The sequence below is a fragment of the Miscanthus floridulus genome, chromosome 4 (genome assembly GCF_019320115.1).
Source record: "Miscanthus floridulus cultivar M001 chromosome 4, ASM1932011v1, whole genome shotgun sequence".
Taxonomy (NCBI): Eukaryota; Viridiplantae; Streptophyta; class Magnoliopsida; order Poales; family Poaceae; genus Miscanthus; species Miscanthus floridulus.
Genome location: NC_089583.1, coordinates 98,164,934 through 98,187,443, shown reverse-complemented (window position 1 = coordinate 98,187,443; position 22,510 = coordinate 98,164,934). Strand labels below are relative to the sequence as shown.

Genomic DNA, 22,510 nt, shown 5'->3' with positions numbered 1-22,510 from the left:
GAATCATCACTTCACAATGCACCTATTACTCCTGCTGAAAACTACAGGTAATGCCCATGGTGCTACACTCATAGAAGGTGAGAATTGTTTTAATGTACTAAAGTCTTCCACACACCATGCTGTCATAGAGCAATTATTAGTGGAACCCTCTCTTGATTTATCTTTGTCCCATGATAATTTGCTTGATGTTCCTTGTGATAAAGATGAATTAGTTGATGATACTTCAGTTTTACATGTTTTCGAACCAACCACTTATGCTGAAAATAAACATGTTATTCATATTGCTACTAAAACTGATGAGTTCAAACTGTTGTTTTCTTTACATACTTTGGGTTACATTGAATTTGATGTTTTATATAACCTAGATTGTTTGGAGGAGAGCCTATTTAAATATATTGATTTGCCTTGATTTTCTAAACATACATATCATGTTATTAGCAAATATAACAATAAGGGACAATATATGATACATCGAGTATACATTCGCAGTAATATGAATTCTCCTTTTGTTGTACAAGATTATGATCGTTTAGAGGTCAGCCATAATAATACAAACATTTTCTCATGTTCCTCAAAGAAACAAGTTCACTTTCAAGAAGGGGAGCATTGTTGGTTGCTACCTATGTCTACTAGATCATATATTCCTGCATTGTCTTTGGTTAGTTCTAATCTTTTGCAGGATAGTGTTGACATACATTGTGTGCATTCCGATCATGGAGTCTACATGCTTGCTGAAATTTTTATGCAAGATGACATGCTACAAACTAGGAAACATGGTCACGTTCCTTCTCACAATTATTTTAGTTCCCTTTGTTTTTGCAACCCCGTTCTCCTTTATGTTATTCAGGATCAGTTTAAAGCACAATCGACGCCGAAGACGGCTTTTTGTCAAGAAGGGGAGGATGATGAGGACAAGACACACATGCATATGACCATGTTTGGCACATGGTATGGAGGGGTAGGAGGCCAGCAAGGGTGTCCAAGTCAAGAAGGAGGTCTGAGGCTAATTCGGTTCGAGTCCCCGAGGTGGAGGCCCAAAGCAACTCAAGTTCGAGTCTGCCTCGGCCTCCAGGACCAGTCTGCCTTAAACTAATCACCCAAGATGCATTCAGACTCTGTTTTCGATGATCCACATATGGTTGGAAAGCTAATTTGATAAGGAAACCAATCCAAGTGGTTTCACATCAGAAGACCTACGGAATCAACGGGAATCGTCGAAACAAGTCAGCATCCAGAATCTGCCAGGGTGCTGCGACACCGTCTTTTGGTTCGTTGGACCGTGTATCATGTTTGGGCCCATTAGGGGGCGCGTCCAGGGGGATGACGCCCAAGACTCTATAAATAACAGTCATCGCTCTCCTTAGGATTTGGGTTTTGTTTAGTTCTTGATTTTCTCATGAAATAGACGTCATTTTGCTGCAACTGTCGTCGCCAAGGCCGCTTGCTGTGAACCAAGGCCCCAGTTCTTGATCTTATTCACTTGTGGCGATTAGTCCTTTTGAATAAAGACTTAAACTCCTTCTTGTTATTATAAGCCTCATATTTATTTGCAATTTCAGATTGCGTTCATCTCATTTTTGCTTGTGTTCTTGATTCGCTTGCAGGAAAGCCTTCTCGGCGAGGTCAATCGCTTTCGCGTGGTTGATAACCAATGGAGCAGTGGATATAACTGGTTGCGGGGGTCCAAATTAGTCTTGGTTTGAAGCCTAGATCATGAACAGTCGAGTCTCCATCCAATCGACGCTATCATACCTATCGGAAAATTAGGCCTAGTCTACATCAAGACGTCCTAGAAAAAGATTAACCATAGAAAATGTATACAAACACCAATTTAGTAGACCATAATCATCATTGATATTAATATACACAAGATGATTATTCTAATTTCTAAAAAAATAGCCACATTTACCATTATGAAAAATAACTGACTTATACTCCCCAACCCCCATCTTCATCTAGATTACTCTCATGTGTCACTATGAAAATCTTATCATTACTTTAATTGCCTCCTTTTGGAACATCAATATGAATTTTCAAGAGATGTGGGCTAGGGAAAGAGATAAATCATAGAATTCCCTTAAGTGATAATCGGCCACCAATTTGGTAAACTCCAATAATTATTAATAATAGCTATTGGATCTATTCTGATTAAAAAAGCATCTTTGATGTAATGGAAAATAACTTAAATATCCCCCCAAAATTTATATAGAATTGCTCAAATCTGCTACTTTCGTAAAATAGCCCCTTGAATCTTCATCTATTTAAGTAATCGACCTATAGTATCATACTTGAAAATATTATGAACTAACCTCCAAATTGCATCAAAATTACCCAATTATATCATTATTCCAATAACCTAAACTAGCATCCTAAGTTAGCATCTAAATTACCTATCGTAACACAAAAATATGCCAAAGTATTCGATAGAGTTAATTTCAAATATAACCATGCGTGTCTAACTATCAAGGAACTAAGATCATTTTCGGCTACAACTACTTGTGCCATCAATTTCACACTCTTACAAGATTTTGCATGGATCCACATGGTACCACACAAGTTAACATGTAGGTATACACATAACTTTTGTGGTTGATATGTGCCACACAAGCAAAAAGTTGATACATGTATGGAAAATAGTTATAGATTTGTGAAACTGATATATATCATCTTCGTTATTTGATACTTATGTGCACATAATTGTAATTTTGCAAAAGTAATACTTGATATATGCCCATAAATTACCCACTTCTACACATGTTAATAATTATAAATATAGGGAAAACTAGCTCAAGGATACATGCATGATGTATGTTACCATGCACACAACATATAAGTGATCAAACTATCAATTTTCTTAGCCTATGTAGGAGCACCACTTGATGGACTACTATAAATATCAATAGGTTAGATATACTATTTATTTCCTAACATAATAAAAAACCTCAAAGAACTAAATTTGAATAAATTGAGTTGATTGATGGTGTTTTATTTTGGCTCTTGCAATGAAATTTGAAGAATAATTCATGAATGAAACTATACAAGAATTCAAATGAGCTGTGAAGTAGGGCTGAACCAATCACCATCCACTTCTACGCCTCTACCCACCCAACGACCTTGTTGTCACTAGAGTTCTCTACCGATATCCTAAGGAAGGCAGTAGTGGGGTTTCCTCCTCTTCTTCTATCCCCTAGAGTAGTGGTGCTATAGTGGCAATGGCGCTACCACCTACTGCTAAAGAGGTTGATCCAGTGCCCCAAGGGTTCGATCTCATCCTCCTTGTGCTAGATTTATGGTGGCGGGGCTCAATGGTGTCTTAAGGGCGATGGTGATGGTGGTGGTTAGATGATGGGGAGGTCGAAAAGGCATTATAGAACCAAGCACGTAGCAACTAAGGGTGACCTACCAGATAGGCATGAAAAATGCATGCTAGCCTAGTGATGATGGTCATAGGGGGCACATGAAAATAGGGTTGAGGTGAAGGGACGATGGAGGCACCTGACATGCCTGCAGTGATGATACAACGTGCTAGGATGGCAACGATCAAGGGCGTAGAGGCAGAGTGGTGGTGTAGCAAAGGGAGCATGTGGGTGCGTTGGCATGGCTTCATCCTAGGTAGGCATGTCGAGCTAGAATGTTGTGGATGGTAGTTTGATATGCTAACATCAATAGCGCATTTAGGCTATTGTATATGGCATGGACACTGTTGTGCGTTAATGGTAGGAGGAGACCTTCTCCGCTTTTGTAGAGAATATGGGACCAATGTCATATTCTATTAGGGTTTTGGTGAATGTAATGACAACTCAATAAATTGTACTTATGTGTGTGCTAAGATGTGCTAGACATGTTCATTTAGATCCTATGGGTGCAAGGAAATAATATGAAAGAACAACAATCAAGATTTGAGAAGAAACGACGAAGAAGCAAGCATCCAATCAGTTGATTAGAAGCCATCGGATCATATGATGAATGTCAGAGAATAAACACCTTGAGACATAGAGACCACCTGAAAGCATCTAGGCCCCTAGTTGGATTTCGATGATTAATGATGAGACAAGATTACTGTGACTAACGTGTGTTTTGTAGAGGACAACTTGAGTTAGGTCATGGTAATGATGATTGTTTGTGCAATTATGGTTTCATGCCCCTATCGATGGAAATCATTTCGGTTTTCAAAGGATGGACGATAAGGTTAAGGACTGGACTAGTTCTAAGTATCGTTTGGCATTGGAGAGACACTTAGAGTAGTTTAGGACTTTTTCATTTGGCCAGTACAATTAAGGGAGGTATGAACTAGTAGCTTGACCTAGGTGAGTCTAATGGGTTAGGTGTGGTGCACACTTGTTAAACTTAGCACTAGGTAGCTCAAGAATAGCCTAAAGATCAATTGGAGTCAACTGTTATTCATAAAGGATTTTGAATTAGAAATGAATGGAGAGTCAAATGTTGACTAGAAGCTATTTTAGTGATGACCGGACTCGCAGGTGCTGCGTCTAGTCAATGATCAGCGCGCATAGCAGAAGCCAGAGGAGCGACCTAGACGATGCACAGTGATTTGAACCAGACATGCCTCTAGTTGTATCTATAGCAGTAGGGCCTCGCTACAAGGGAGGATCGGATGCAGAATAGTAAATGACTGGACGCTGAGTTTGTAGCGTCAGGTCAACATCAGAGAGGGTCCAGAGACCAAAATTCCTGACCGGACACTGTCCGGTGGATGTTGATCGATGCTGGCCAGCCTCAGGTCACTCCAACAGCCTTCCCTAATAGGCTGATGCCACGTAGCCATTGGCTACTAACGAGACACGTCTGGTCACTTCGATCGGTGCGTTCGATCACCCCAAAAACTGCTAAGTTGGACAATACGGTTATGTTTTAAAGTGGAGATTATATATACTTCTCTTACTCGTCCAACTTAGCCCTCTTGCCCATTTGTTCAGCTAAGAAACACCTTTGGAGTGTAAGGGAGAGAAAGAGCCTAGTGGGGTGATTGATATTTGATAATCCAAGATTAAGGACCTCATTAGTGCATAGGGAGTAGCAAGTGTGCATCCATCTTTCTCATTAGGCTTGTCTTGGTAAGTGAGAGTTTGTACTTGTAACTCTTGGTGATCGCCATCAACTAGATGGCTCGGTGGTGATTAGAGACTTGGTAATCATCCAGCAGAGCTCGTGGATAACCCAAGTCATGGTAGTGAATGGTTGTGGGCGATTCATCGTGATAGAATGTCAAAGAATCAGCCCATCGAGAGCACTTAATCCTTGCGCGGATCAAGAGGGAGCTACACCCTTGCACAGGATGCTCCAATGAGGACTATGGGGGAGTGGCGACTCTCCGATACCTCAAAAAAACATCGCCACGTTCCTCTCCTTCTCTTTACTTTGAGCATTTATATTTGAGTAATTTAATTCATGTCTTTACACTCTTAGAATTGCCATGCTAGAGTAGGATTAGAACCTAGGGTGCAAACTTTTGTGCGGTAGAATAATAGAAACACTTCTAGGCACAAGAGGGTGAAATGGGCTAAGTGTAGGGCTTAATTATTGAAAGAAATTTAGAGTTATCCCAATTCACCCCCTCTTGGACATCTTGATCCTTTCACCACCAAACAATCTAGTAGTGGAAAGAATAGTGCATCTTATCATACAATGAAGACCTGATACATGGTAGTGAAAAATGGCACAACACGAAGTAGCATCAAACAATACAGTGAATGCGGGTGAATACCACATAATCATCCTGTACAGAACAACGATGTGCGCAATATGTTGAATGGAGCCATGGAATGATATGATGAAGGAGAAGTACCACTGCCATATCAATTTGATGATTTAGGGCATAGTGAAAATAGCTCTAGTGCCAATGGTTGGCAAGACCAGATACCTCACTATATTTGTATTGTATTTGTGCCCACTAGATCATCCGGTGATGGTTGTTTCAACAAATTATAGGCATAATGGCTAGTTGAGCTTTGGGGCCATATATATGCCCTTGGCCGTCCATTTGAAGGGTCTTGAAGTACAGTGATACTATAGGAAATTAGTAAAAGCAAAGAACACTCCATCCATCATATGTGTTGGGACAAGCGTCCTGAACAGGGTTGAGAGTAGAAGGCTCCTCGGAGAATGCTGGCTGAAGAAGGTCCCTTGGTGAAGGCTGGTAGGAGAAGGCCTCCCGGGGAAGGCTGGCGGGAGAAGGCTCTCGGCGGAGGCTGGCGGGAGAAGGTTCTCAGAGGAGGCCGACGGGAGAAGGCTCCCGATGAAGGTTCAGGGCGAAGGCTCTCGGAGGAGGCCGATGGGAGAAGGCTCCCGGCGGAGGTTCAGAGTGAAGGCTAACAGCAAAGGCCAGCGGGAGAAGGTTCCCAGAGGAGGCCAGTGGAAGAAGGCTCCTGGTGGAGGTCCAGGGCAAAGGCTCCTGGAGGAGGCCGATGGGAGAAGGCTCCCAGAGAAGGCTAATGGGAGAAGGCTCCCGGTGGAGGCCTAGAGCAAAGGCTCCCAGCGAAGGCCTGATGATTGTTTTGTATAAGGGCTCTATGGAGAAGGCTCCATGACATAGGCTCCGCAGAGAAGGCTCTACAACGATGGTCTAGTGCGAAGGTTCCACGAAGAAGGTCCACCGACGAAGGCTCCAATACATGAGGGGGAGAATGAGGCGGTGGCTAGGGTTTGTGAAAAAATAGTGGGAGAGGAGAGAGCCCCCCTTACAAAAGTTCATATAACACTCACTCTAATATACACGGGGTGAGTGGTCAATATTGTGTAAGCATGGTGCTTATACGTTGTTTACCTGTGGATGCACCCTATATTCTAGGCCATGTGGTAGATCACGGATGTGACACTCCTATTGAGTCCTTTGTAGTCCACTCCCCGAATATAGGACAAGTAGGATGCGGTTACGAAGGAAGACAAGCTCTACTCTTAATCTTCCTTAGTAATATCCCTTATGTGTAGATATGAAGTTGATTTTAGCCATGACTACTAAGTGTAATTGCACTAATCAATGTATGCTTTGACTTGTAATTAAGAATGACTTAAAAGTTATTTCTCTAATATTCTAACTTAGCAATGTTAATGCCATAGAAAGGAGTACTCTGAGTGATCATTTACCATTGCTTATCATATTTATCTCTTGACTTACCCCTATTATGAGTAGAAGTGCTGGTTATGGTTTATTTCTCCATCATGTGTATAAGTTATCAATATATTCCAACTGTCCGTCCTTCCCTGTGGTAAAAATATAAATAACGATACCTAGAATACTCCCGGGTGAAATGCTACAATAGTATATTATCTGTGTGCTTGTAGATCCTTTTCATATATTTATTCTTTCAAGTCACAAGTAAATACCAATAAGCATTTCTGGTGTCGTTGCTCGAGATTATATTCAAAACCTTGTTCTTAGTAGCGACATTAAGAAATGCCAACAAGCATTTCTGGCGCCGTTGTCGGGGAAGGTAGCTAGGCAATCATGGAAATATTGATAAACTTATTCTTATTGATTTGATCGAGGTAACAATTGACCTCTGCTCAAATAGGCTTACCCTTGTTATGTCTACCTTTATATCTTATGCTGGGTAATGTATGACAAGACCCTCCATGAGTTCTCTACTCTAACTACGGCCAACATCCATACTGGGCCAGTGACCAATGTCGGAGACAATGGATTCGAGCTCAAGCCAGCTCTCATTAACATGGTGCAAGCTAGCCAGTTTTGTGGAAAGGCACATGAAGATGCAAGTGCTCACCTCCAACACTTCCTGGAGATATGTACCACTTTCACCATCAAGACAGTTACCAGAGATGCCATACTATTTTGCCTCTTCCCATTCTCACTTTTGGGGAAGGCAAAGCAATGGTTCTATGCCAACAAAGATAGAAACACTACATGAGATAACTGCTCCACTGTCTTTCTAGCGAAGTTCTTTTCTACAAGCAAGACTAATGCTGTGCGTGGGACAATTTCGAGTTTCCAACAACAACACGATGAATCCATCCCTGAGGAATGGGAACGCCTTCAAGATTACATATCAGAACGTCCTTATCATGGGATGAAGAATTGGCTACTCATGTACACTTTCTACCACGGGTTAACCAATAGCACCCGTGAGAACATGGATGTTGCTGCTAGAGGTGCTTTCCTGTCACTCACAGTCTCAGGTGCAACAACTCTCATAGAGAAGATGGCCTCCAACCAAGGTTGGAATGAAGAACGTCTTCAGACCCACAAGAGATGTGAAGGAATGCATCAACTCAAGGAGGTAGATATGATGTCTGCCAAGATGGATCTGCTCATGAAGAAGCTCAAAGACTGAGCTAATAAGAAGCAAGAAGTCATGCACATTCATGATTCCCGCATGACATGTGAAGGATGTGGCAACATTGGGCATTCAGGGAATAATTCTCCTGAAACCCATGAGGATGTGAACTTCGTTAACAACTACTTTTGTCCTCAATAGAATCAAGGTTGGAATCTGCAACAAAGGCCAAACTATCAAGGTAACTATCAAGGTAATAATTATAATAATTTCAATAATCAACCACCCTTACCCTTGAGAGAATTAATTTATGTCCAAGCTAAAATTATGGAGGGTTTATCTAGAAAATTAGCTTTCAATGATAAAGTCCTAGAAAACATAAACAATAGAATGGATAGCTTCTCCTCAGCTATTAAAAACTAGCATAGCTTTAATAAAATGATAGAATCACAAATAGCTCAGCTGGCGGTCGCTGTTCCTCTGACCGATAAAGGTAAGATTCTAGGGCAATCGAAAGATTTAGAAACTACAAATCTTGTCGATATTCACAATGCAGCATACCACTATATACAACCATCAGCTGAAGGATGGATAGATTACTCCTTGCCTAAAAAGAAAGGTGATCCAGGAAGACCTGTCATCCCCATAGCTATTGGACCTCATATATTCCAAGAAGCTGTCTGTGACTTCGGAGCAAGTGCCAATATCATGCCTAAGGTAATTTATGATCAAATTAATGGAGATATTTTGTTGTACACAAACATGCGTTTGTAGCTTACAGATCAGTCACTCTGCTACCCCAAGAAAATTCTTGAAGACATCTGTGTACGAGTGGGACAATGATACGTACCCGTAGACTTTGTTATTTTGGAAACAGGTGGAGATGTAAGGCCACCCATTATCCTGGGCCGACCCTTCCTAAACACCATGAAAGCCATTATCTATGTGGACAGTGCCAAGATCTGTTTCACAATTAAGGATAAAAAGAAGAAGTTTTCTTTCAAAAATCGTATCTTGCAATCTCCTGGTCATCCACAAACGTCGTACCTGCCCGAAGAGGCAATAGTAAGCAAGAAGAAGAAGAACCAGAGAAGGAGGAAGAACAAGGCCAAGGCAGCCATAAGAAGAATCACTCAACATGATCAATACACTCTGATCAGAGTACGACCACCTACCCACTTAACTGTACCTTATTAAAAGGACGATCCAGGCATACCCACGATCGAAGTGTACAATTGGGTAGAGAATCTTCCACAACACCTTCTGCGATATTGGGTCGGGTGTCAATATAATGTCCTAAGATAATGTATGAATACTTATTTGGTGACGAACCTTTGTTCCCTACATACATGCAATTGCAGATGGTGGATCAATCAATCTGATTTCTGAAGGGAATAGCAAAAGATGTCATGGTAAGAATATATGATCACTATGCCCCTGCCAACTTCATGGTTCTAGACATGGGTGAAGAAGAAGATGTACCCATCATCCTTGGAAAACCATTCCTCAACACCACAAACTCAATCATCTATGTCGGATCTGGATAAGTCCACTTCCAATTTCCAAGAGAAAAGGTACGCTACTATTTCAATAGTTATACCACTTATAAACAATGTTGGTATTTATTAACATGTCACTTATTTTAAGTAGTCACCATATATTGTTTACATTCCTTAGCATCTTTTACTAGGTTGTCATCCCTAGTGTTGGTGCCAGAAATGCTTGTTGGTAAAACCTAGTGCCACTTCTAGAATGACACTAAGAAGTATTTTAATATTTCATGTGACTAGAAAGAATATATATAAATAAAAGAAATCTGCAAGCACACAGATAATCATACCATTGTAGCACTTTATCCGAGAGTATTCCAGGTATAGTTATTTATATTTTACCACATGGAAGGTCTAGCACGGACATGTATTGATAACTTATGCTATTGATGGAGAAGTAACACATAACCAATTTTCTATTCACAACAGGGGTAAGTCATAGGATAAATTATGTATATGATAAGTATGGATTAATGGTAAATCACTCAGAGTACTCATTTCTATGTCATTAGCATGGTTAAGTAGAATATTAGAGGAATAATTCCTAAGTCATTCTTAATTACAAGTCAAAGCATATATTGATTAGTGCAATTACACCTAGTAGTCGTGGCTAAGGTCATCTTTATATCTACACATAAGGGATATTACTAAGGAAGATTAAGAACATAACTTGTTCTTCTTTCGTAACCGGACTCTACTTGCACCTATATTTGGGGAGTGGACTACAAAAGACTCAACGGGAGTGTCATATCCGCGATCTACCACATGACCTGGAACATAGGGTGTATCCGCAAGTAAACAACGTATAAACACCACGCTTACACAATGTCGACCACTCACCCCGTGTACACCAGAGTGAGCGCTATACGAACTTATGCATAAACATAATGATAAACTAGTTATACTAAGTATATAAACATAATGATAAACTAGCTATACTAAGTATATAATCAAAGTAGACGATGAACACTATAACTAAGAACATGAATATTGTGAATACCAATGTTGTCATAATAATTGTAGCAAACATATAAAAGTAATGAGAGATACAAAAGAGAGAGGGTACAAAGATTATATCAAACCACGCTCTTGACAAGATCAGGAATCCAAGCGAAGCCTACTTGACTCCCTCTAGACATAGCCTAACTAGTTATGCCCTAGAATATGGTGGAGCTCTGAGGATGATTAAGGTTTTTGTCTTCTCAAATGACATTCAATTGGGGATGCCTCAAGGGGGCTGGCAGGGGCTAGTATATAAAGGCCGAAGCGTCAATCCTGAGCTCTTGGATTAAACCGACTTAAAGGACGACATAGATACAACCAAGGAGGCGGTGGAGAACCGACATTGCGACGCGGAGGCTAATAGTGGGCCCTAGGGCTGAGCGGCCTACAGGTGGGCAGACCAGCCCCACCTAGGCAGCCACTCGGGCTCCGCCTCGATGTGGAGTCCTCTCGAGTCTTCTAGAATCTTCTAGTGTCCTGTTTTGCTGTGGATAAGCGTAATTAATTCCGACATGTAGGTCCACCTTGATGATTTTCTAGATAAACCCTGCAGAAAATACAGGTTTACCAAAACTCAGTGGAATTTATTAGTTTAAACCCCTAGACCTTTATTGGTGATCATATTTATGCCCTTATGCATGCTTTATTGATGATTTATAATGGTTGTTAACTACCGTCAACAAACAGTCAAAGAAGACCCGCTTCAGGAGGAGACGTCAATCATCCCAAAGCCGAAAGAATCAATTCCCAAAGGATGGATGGGAACAACATGAAGAACCTGAGGAACGTATGAAAGATGAACCTACTACGTCAAAGTCAAGTTAACAAACCAAGCAGATGTGAAAGGAAAAAGTAACATCATTAGTCACCATCACAGGAGGTGCAACCATCAAGGTCTCCATCCTTGGGACCGATACATGTACCTAGAGAATAAAAGGACTATCTCCAGTCAAGTCCTGTCAGGAGAACTTAAAAATCCAAACCCTCGCCAGAGGTAAATTTGGTAGTTATCCATATTTAGTTTTTAGCATTGCATGAATTATTTCCACTTTAGCATATTTACTTTTCTGCATTTGCTTTGCACTTATAAAAATAAAATAAAAATTTCATTATTGCATTATAAAATCCTAAGCCCCATGTAAATAATTTTTTGGTGTGTAAAACCCCGCAAGAATATTTACTATGACGGTATAAAAATAAAAATACTATGCATACAATTATATAAGAAAATCCAAAAATACTAGATGCCGTCGAGACACTTGCAAGTTGGGGTAGCATCTGTGTGGTCGCAGTAACCGTAGCTGCTACAGTACCCTAGAGTCCGGCCACTGCTGTAAGTATTGCCCACTCCGCTGAATCCCTGTTCCAGACAGGGGCGGATCCAACGGTGGGGCGAGGGCTCGAGCCCCCTACCTATACCGGAGTAGTGGAACCTCCTGTGGAGTTCTATGAATTTTTAGACAAAATTCTATAGTATAGGGGGATTGAGACTTAAAATTGAGCAGCAGTATTGTTCAGCCTCCCGAAAATATTTCTAGATCGGCAGCTGGTTCCAAATACGTGTTTCTGCCCTGCCAGAGTAGCTCAGTACTGACACGACGGGTGGTGCACCATCGGAAACCGTGAAGGTCATGCACATCTCATCGGCGGTATCGACAATAGTCACATATACCCCAATGCTGGTGGTGTTTGGCTGGAAGTAGTAGTACTGGCTAGTCGCAGATGAAGAGCTGCATGAACGGCCGTGTCTCCGCGCTGAAAGAGAAGGTACCCGTCGAAGGGTCGTTGGGGTCCTTCCAAGAAACAAGCCGGGTGCCTTCATCTGTCTTGTGGCTCCTCCACATCTTCATGCCAGGGAGTAGCGTGTCAGTCGGGTGGTCAAAGCTCTGCCATAACATCTTGCCGCTCGGCTGACCGTAGGACGAGATTGCCCGTGTTCATAAGCACTGCCACCGATCCAGTAGTACTATTCAACCTCGGCGATGGCTAGGAGCTTCTTCCGGCAGTGGTGGTGTTGGTTGTCCAGAGGACACGGCCGTTGACATCGGACAAGATAAGGTTAGAATTGCCTGTCAGAACAAGCGAAGGAGCTGAGGAGGAGATGGCTGGAGTTGCCCGGTTTGCAACACACACCACGGTGAACTGGGAGATGTTGTTGTACCATATGCCAAGGTAGAGCTCCGGAGTGGAATTGAATGGGGCGAAGAAGCCAAAGGCGAACTCACCACCATCAGATATGACTGGTGGTGCCCGGCAACAGCGGCTTGCCTGGGACAAGACGGTCATCCGAAGTGCACACGGCCGGGAATAGGAGAGCTGCAATGCAGATGGAAGTGGAACTCATGAATGCCATCGACTTGAATGGTTTACACCCCAAAGGCACAGGCGGACCGTGTGTGTGTGTGTGTGTATATATATATATATATATATATATATATATATATATATATATATATATATATATATATACATACACACACGATAATTACTGTGTTAATTTACGAGATTATAGTAACTTCTAGTTTACTATAACGTTATGGTAAATATTCTCATGTGTTATAGTAATTCAATTATCGTAAATATATATTGACATTATCGTAAATTAGTATATAAAATTATCGTAAACGGAGGTGGCTACAGAATAATTTATTTTGTAGCTGGCTACTAAATATATTCTCTCTCTCTCTCTCTCTATATATATATATATATATAGAGAGAGAGAGAGAGAGAGAGAGAATGGTGTAAACTCCTGCTGCATGCTTGGTCTGCACGCAAAATGCAAAAAAAAGGTTTCTCATGGACTTGTATGTAATGAGTTCAAACATTCTAGTCAAAATGTGTTGGTTGTTGAGATGTATACATCGAAGGGGTTGTTAATTACTTTGACTTGCAGGATTGTTACCTTGGTGTTTATGTGCAGTGGTTCGTCTGGAAGGTTGTAGGAAACCACATTGCCGCCTTCAACCAAAATTTACTAAATTCATTCGTGCCATCACTATCAATAAATGAATGTACGTTCAATGGCTTAGTAATTTACACCTTCGGGAATCTATGGAGGGAGATGAATAGGAGAACTTTTAATAATATAGTGAAGACGGTGTTGCAGGTGGCCGCGAAAATTAAGGAGGACATAGAGCAAAGAAAGAGAACTTTTTCACAGAGGTTGCGCTTTTTCTTTGAAAGGGCTTTGGTTTGCTGATGGGCCGCCAGGGGGGCGTGGTTTTCACTTGTATGTGTTCTGTCCGAACAGCTGATTCTCGGGCCTGCGCAACGATCGGACCCACAAGCCTTCTCCGCTCCACATTCAGTATGACGCGGTTTCTCCAGAAAATAAAAAAACACAGCGACATTTTCTTTCCTCACTACCGCACGCATGCGACCGCCGCAAGCGCATCCACCGCGCCGCCCGCCCACCGCTGGCCTCCTCCAACGCGGCAACCTTCTCCAGCCGCGGCCTTCTCATCCGGACGCCGCGAGCCCATCCCGCGCCGCTCGCTCCCGCACATCGCACTCGCCCATCCCGCACCGCTTGCTCCCGCTCGTCGCGCGCGCCGCCTGCTCGGGAGAGCCAAGCCCGGTGTTGCTAGCGATGGTGGTGGTGGTGGTGCTCGCGCGCCGCCAGCTCCAACCCCGACTGGCTGGAATCGCCCGGACCTGGCCTCCCCCATGTTGCAAGCGCATGTTTTAAGTGTTTCAGATATTTCGTAGGTATGTTTCAAAGTGTTTCATGCGGATGTTGCAAAAGTAGATCGGGATGTTGCATATGTTACAATGGTTGTACACGTATGTTGTAAATGTCTGTTCCCAATGTTTCATCTGTTTTTTCATACATATGTTGCAAGTGTATTTATCTGGATGTTGCATATGCTTCACACATATGTTGTAAGTGTTTTATCTGGATGTTGCATATGTTTGCAATTGTTTTTAAGTGTTTTTGCAAGTGTTTTAGACGCATGTTTTAAATGTTTCAGCTGCTTCGTATGTATGTTGCAAGTATTTTATTTGGATAGTTTCCGAAGTAGATCGATGGATGTTGCAATGTGAGCCACCTGTTTTAGCTGCTGGGCCCCGTGCATGGAGGGGAGCGGCACAGCAAGCGTGGAGGGGCGCGGGAAGCAGGGAAGCGTGGGAGAGCGGCGCGGGCAGGGGCCCGCCTGTGCGTGTAGGAGACGCGGGCGCTGGCGTTGCAGGTGGCATGGGTGTCATACGTCCAGATGCTAGTGCTACCGTTTTAATATAGAGCGCCATTGAGGCAAGAAAACGGGAGCAGACCAATGCCCTTGTCGGTGCTGATGTCTCGGCTCTACCCGGATGTGCTGCGAGGACGACTCGTTGGGATCGATGTCACGAGGAAATTCTTGTTGACTTTGAACGGGCATACGTCCATGCATACACATAGGTGATAATAATAGCAATAATCGGAAAAGTCTGGCGACGGAGTTGGGTTTTTGTGCAGGGCAATTGATATACACAAGTGTCTACTGGGCTGTTCGACGTGCCACTGACGTGTGGGGACTTGCACATTTTGATAGGCAAAACGAGAGAATTAAGTTGTGAGGCACGCAATGGACTTTAATTTCTGGGCAGTCTCAACAGTAGTTTTTCCTTGTGGGACTTGATGGGCCCCGTGGACCTGAAAGACTGAACTCAGTTTGTGACTTGTGAGCACGTTTTTTTATAAAAAAAGAAAGAAAGAAAATTGTTTGGGAGCACTCGGCTGACACAGAACTATTGTGGCACCAAAACATTTCCAAAAAATCTCTAAAGGCACCCACCGGCCACCTACACCAAAACATTAGATGCCGAAGAATGATCTGTTTTAAACTTCTTAGTTCATTACTACTGGATGATGCCATCAAGTGTACCAACAAACACTCACAGAAGCCAACAACACTGACGAGAATAAGATTCCAACCAACATCAGTTCAATGACCAAAATCAGTCAAGGCCCCAAATGATAAGAAATCAGTTTTGAACATCTCATCATTGAACATCAGTTCAATTCGATGATGAGAATAAGATTCCAGCCATTGCGACTCAGCTAAGGGTAAATATATTGCTAAACATCAGCGGGTGCATAGGTAATCTCATGCAAAGCCATGTAGAAATTCCGACTGATGTGGACAGATAGCGAGATGAGACAAAGAGGTCATTGTTTCATGAAATAACCTCCTCACAAGCAAAAATTTAGGACTACGTGACCAGACCAGCATCATTGTACGATTTATTGCTGTCATGCAACTCAAAATGTTCCTTTTGTTCTATGCAAATTAAGGAATTGTAAGTTATTACAAGACAACAAAAATGACAACTCACTATAGAGGTTATCATGATTACGTGGAACTACAGGGTGGCGTCGAAGCTCTTAGGGGATGACTCCAAGACATGAAAAGCACTGTGATGAATCAAACAATACTATAGGGGAAAAAAGAAGCTATAAATCCAAAATAGAAGATGCAATAACATCTTGAATTAAAATCTATAAGAGAGGCAATGAACTGGATAACTTATGAAAGACTTGGAAATTGATTTTATCACCAATAAAGCTCACCAAGCTGAGTCGGAAGGCTACTTGATTTGACCTGAACTGAGTTGAGAATAGGGAGAGAGAAAAAAAGACAAGAAAAATGTCAATAGCTTTAAGTCAAGGTTGAAGTTCATGCCAACAGATCAAGAGAAGACAATTATAATCAAATAAATAAACATAACTATTTGTGAATAGGATATTTCGAATAAAAGATCCAAATGTTACAATAAGCAAATTAGTTATCAACACAATTTGCGTGGGCTAACTTGCTAGTTAGTGCCAAACACTTGACCTCATTAAGCAAGGCTAGGATCCATTGAAAACTCAAGCCTACAACCCAAACATATAACAATATTTCCACAACACAAAATTACCTGGCAGAGGACCAAAGATCCAGATATCTGGATATTCCAATTGTAATATACTCCCTCCGTCCCAAAACAACCGTCGTTCTCGCTTCCCGAGAAATAACTTTGACTAATTTATATAAAAGGTATTAATATTTATGATAACAATTAATATCATTAGACGACGTTGATCTATTTTTTCATAATAAATTTATTTGAGATATAAATATTACACTATTTATATAAATTTTTCTATAAATCTACGTTGAACCCAAACGACAGTTAGGCAGGTACAAATTTTTGGAAAACCTAAACTGTAGCGTTCGTGTTATTTGTAATTAGTTGTCCAATCAAGTCTAATTAGGTTAAAGATCGTCTCGGATTATCTAACTAATAGTTTATTTTTTATATATTAATGCTTCATGCTACGTCCAAAGATTCATTGAGGGGAATCTGAAAATTTGATATTTGGGGTGCAACTAACAGGGCCTTAATTTAGAACTGAGGAAGTAGACTTGAGTGTAACCCAAGATTCCACTGGAGACAAAATCTGCTGCACCTTTTACAGTCTGTTTTTTCATACCAACAGCGACCACTGATGCCTTTTTGTCCAGGAGATTGTGTTTGTCCATGATGTAAACAACATCATCATCGTGCTCGTGCAAGTTGATAGCGGGAAAGCCTGCGTACCGTTCCTACAGCCCTCCTCCCACTCCGTGTCGTCCATGCAAGAAAGTGAAACCTTCCTAATCGATGTAGCCCCCTCCCATCCTCTAGTCTCTATGTCCCGTCCAAAGTAGACGCACATCTCGAAGTACCTGATGTAGCCTCCGAGGAGATTGATGTCCCGAACACGCAGACCTTTGTGCAGCGTGGGCACACGCGGCGACGGCAGTGGGATGTAGCGAAGACTTTGGCTGCTGTCCAGCAGGAGCAAGTCACAGATGAGGATGCCATTCCACAGATCAACCCAAGCCACTGAACCGCGTTCCCCTCCGATGGCGATAACTTTGCTGGCATAGGTGTAATTGTTCGCTGCTTCCGGTGAATCAATACACATCAATCTTTTGCTCCATGAGTTAGTCTCGGAGCTGTACAGGTGGAGATCGTACTTCCCAATAGTGAAGGTCCAACACACAGTATGGCGATGAAGAACATGCCGCGGCGGCGGAAGCGCTGGAGGCCGACGTTGCAGTCCGAGAAGGAGAGATAGGGAGGCATGGCGATGAGCCTGAGCGTGGGTTTGTCGCCGATCTCCAGGCCAGGGGCTGTGGACGGCGAAGTAGGACGCGCGTGGTGGGTGGGCCACCCAGAAGGTCACCTGGATGCGCTTGCCGCCCTTGGTGAAGCAGCCGGCGGTGGTGTCGTTGGTGCGGTCGCTGATGTAGCCGCTCGGATCGAGGAGGATGGACCCCGGAGGAGGACCGGGATCCTCGGGGTACATTGGCGGGGGGATCACGATCTTTGCGAGAAATAACATGTTGTGCTCATGCTTGGACGCCGGTTCGTCGAGAGGAGAGTGATCGGGTTCCTCTTCCATGGCATGCAAGTTGGAGAGGAGAGGATCGATGTCAAAGGTGGGGATTTCTGTTTTTCGGCTGGGCGGCGGCGGCGGCTGAAGCAGGAACCTTTTTTTTTTTTTTTGACATGCCTGTGAATAGGAATGCCCTGACGAGAGATGCATGTGAATAGGAAATAGGGTTTGCTAAGCGCCCGCACGTCTGGACGGATGCCTATGGTATGTTTCCCACGCCGTTTCACACGTCCATTCGGGGCCCGCGCCATCTCGAACGTTACCAGCATCGAGAAGAGGGGGAGGGGCGGCGAACGCCGAGAGGAGGTGGAGACACCGATGCGAGGCAACAGAAAGCGAGGAGGAAGATGAAACACCCGATCTACTTTTGAAACATTCAGATGCAACACTTTCAACATATGTCCAAAGGCAGATGAAACACTTCAAACATACATCTGAAACACTTGCAAAAATACCTGAAAAACATTTGAAAACACATATATAGCCATTGCAAACATATGCAAATATCCAGATGAAACACTTGCATATATATGCAACATCCAGATATACTTTTGCAACATTCCAAATAAAACACCTGCAACATACTCCCTCCGAACTATAATATAGTGCATTCTAGCATTCAAAATTTATCCTCAAATATAATGCATTCTAGAGGACAAAAATCAATTCTACATTAAATACTTCCCATTTATCAACCAATGACCATTAATCACAGTTGATGATAACGTCTGATTAGAAAATAAAATGAGGGTACATGCATCTTTTATGTTCTCTCTTAATTTGTCTTAAAATTCTTAGAATGCACTATATTATAGGGATAGAGGGAAGTACGTCTGAAATAGATGAAACATTTGGAATACACTTGAAACATACATGTATAGCCATTGCCACATGTGCAACATCACGATCTACTTTTGCAACATCAATATAAAATACTTGCAACATACCTCTGAAACACTTGAAATACACGCTTGCAACATATGCTTTTAGCACAAATGTCACCTTGTTGCTTGTATGAATGGAGACTCGTCTGCTCGCAGAGCTCGATGCCGGTGTGGAGATCAACACCGGCGTGGAGTGGGGGTGCAGCGGGTGGGCGGGTGCAGTGCCAACGGCGAGCGACCCCCATGCTGGAGAAGGTCGCGGTGGGTGGGCAGGTGCGGTGCCCGCGGCACGACACCCATGCGCGACGAGTGTGAGCGAGTGGCGCGTACTGGGAAGCGCAGCGTCCGGAAGGTCGGATGCCCTGAGGAGAGCATTACCGATAGGAAATACTCGGCTCCCTAAAAAAATGTAAATCAAATTTATGAAAAGTCAAACAATTCTAAATTTAAGTATCAACATTTATATTTTCAAATAAATTTAATTAAAAAATATATTATATAATTAATTTATACTTATCGTACATTAATAAATATTATTTTTAATGTATATAGTTAAATTTAGAATTATTTAACTATCAACGATTCTCTAGGATAAACTATATGCATAAGTGACATTGTGCGTGGAGTGAATCAGGAGAAGCTACTTTTTTTTTAGCTCACAGGCCTCCAAATTCATTTTAGAGAATCATTTCTCACTAAAAAAACTATTTTGTAGAGCTCCTCCTGGATTCAGCCTAGAAGTTACTCTTGGAGCTGACCCTAGTATGTTCACTGTAGGGCTCTTATCAAACTCTTTGATTTTGTTTAGATTATGGCCCTGATCTCCTAATAAAAAGGAGAATAGGGTGAAAATGAGAATAAAATCCAAACCCTTGTATTTTAGAATCCAACTATCTACCTTAAACCTAGTATTTGGAGATTTTTACCTATGAAAAGGAAATAATCACTATGAGATAAAATCCAAACCAGCCCTATAAATATGTGGGAGCTCTACATTATAATTATCAACAATCAAATAATATATTATAGTCCCCCTTACATTGTGTGTTTGTGTTCTTCTACATGTATCTACTGTCATGAGAGACAAAGAGGGAAATGTCCTAGCCACTGGCGACATGTTTTACAACATGAATATTGTGACACGAGATCATTTGAGACACAAAGTTGTATAGAAATTTCAAAGAAATCCTGTTCATTTTCACGAGAAAATTAAAACACATGTTTCATTAAAAAAACATATTCCAAAGGGACCTTATAGTTGTGGTCTTGTGGAGAACTGGAGATGATAGAGCAGTGCTGGTATCATCGGTGCCAACATGTGGCGGCTTGCTGGCCTCAATTGGGTGGACACAATCCAACAAAACGATGGTAGGAATAGGTTATGAATTTATGATGTTGTTTGTTTTTTTAAACGAATTAAGCAAGAGAGCTGTCGATTATATTAAAAGAAGATAAGCCCAGAGTAGGCACAACGATACAACTAGGCAACCACAGCAACACAACAAAGAGCCCTTCTAACAATAGAGACCTGGTTGGAATGGGACCTTAACACGCGTCACACAGCACTACCAGACTCGCCAACTAAACACCACTAATCTGGCACTCCACAACAACACCACTGACAGCCAGGCACCACGCAACACCACAAAGAACCGGACAACAAAGACGTCAAGACAAAAAGCCATCGTCACCGCTCACGCCGTCGTCGTTGACGATGTTGTTTTTGTCTTGTGAAAGAATTACACGAGTGATCATTCAAAGGGGGACAAGGCGTATGATTGCAGGGTCATGAGTTATGGACGGTTGCTTATTGTGTGAATTCTACGCATTTCATTCATGTGCATATCATAAATTTAAATGATTTAAAACTACTTTCCTTTTCATTGATAGTTTCTTTTTATCCAAACACTTATGCTTGCCTTCGTCAGATAGTAAAATTCCTAGAGCTAGCTAGAGAGGAAAGGATGGAAGTATAAAACAGCAGAAAGCAAGAATCTGGGCTCTGGCAAGAGATAATTCAAGCCAAGTATTTAACCAACAATTCTATCTTCTCTGTGTCTCATAAGATCTCTGACTCTCCCATCTGGTATGACTTGCTTAAAATAAAAGATATCTACTTACAAGGAAGGGGAATAGAAATCAGAAATGGTGAAAAGACTAGATTCTGGTATGATCCTTGGCTGTATGATCAACCTATTCTCTTAATTGCCCCTACTCTGTTCTTCCTATGTGATCAAAAGGACATAAGTGTGGCTGATATAAAACATTCTAGAATTCATGTCACTTTTAGAAGATGGTTAACTGATGAATTGCTAGTCTGTTGGAACTTAATTATGAGTGATGTGAATGATTTCCAACTCCAGGATGTGGAGGACAAGGTTGTGTGGAAATTAGGCAAAAACAAACATTTCTCTGTGAAATCCATGTATAATACTCTGACTAGAGCTGATTATGGTAATGATCACAGAAAAATCTGGAAGGGTAGAGTCCCACCAAAGATCAAGATTTTCATGTGGTTGATGGCCAATGATGCCATTCTCACAAAAGATAACCTCATTAAAAGAAAATGGGTAGGGAACCCCAAATGTTATTTCTGTGATTTAGATGAATCCATTAATCACTTGTTTTTCACTTGCCCGGTTGCTAAGGTGATTTGGGGAGTCATTGCCAAAATCTTTGGTGCTGATAATATCCCTACCTCGCTAGAACAGTGTTGGGCATGGTGTGAGCATTGGCTGCCCTCGGGCCACAAGTTGCATCTATGGGGTATTTCTGCTATATGTTGGGCAATCTGGAAAACTCGGAATAGAGCTTGTTTTGAGGGAAGGATCATCAAGAATCCAATTGAAATTCTCTGTCATGCTGGAGCTCTAATTTAATATTGGACAGGTTTGTATGCCGGGGTGGACAGGGTGATGCTCATCAATGGTGTAAACACCACGTTGAAGGTGGCGAAGGAACTGCTTCTTTCGCAAGAATCGCCTGAAGACAAGTGCAAGCGCCTAAAGCATGATGACGGCAAGGACGGTGGAGACCAAAACGTCTAAGGAGCCATGAAAAAAGATAACTCTGGGCCTGATGATCAACATCTTTTCTTATCTCTCCCTAGACTCTGTCTTTTGGACACCCATGTATGGTGTTCCTTCTATCTTACTTGTTGGTCTGTAATAACTGGAGTGTGAATTGATGGGTCGCTAGATGGATCGGTTTGGGCACTTAGGCTCTTCTTTGATTTCTAGCAATTTTCTGACTCTGAGACAGAGTTCAGGATTGTCTGGCGTTGCTCTTCCTTCTTTTTTCTGCTCTATTCCATCTTAAGAAACTTGCTGTATTTCCGCTTTCTTTAAATGGAAATGGGGTTCATCCCCGCGTTGAAAAAAAATAAAACAGCAGAAAGCATCGCAGACGAACAAA

General features: G+C 42.0%; 2 pseudogenes; both read right to left on the bottom strand.

Annotated features, from left to right (window-relative positions):
• The window catches only part of LOC136548888 (receptor-like serine/threonine-protein kinase SD1-8), a 115,420-nt pseudogene extending 102,263 nt beyond the window's left edge, over nucleotides 1-13,157 (bottom strand).
• Nucleotides 13,158-17,157: 4,000 nt separating this feature from the next.
• Nucleotides 17,158-18,340, bottom strand: LOC136548887 (uncharacterized; annotated as a pseudogene).
• Between the last annotated feature and the right edge of the window lie 4,170 nt (nucleotides 18,341-22,510).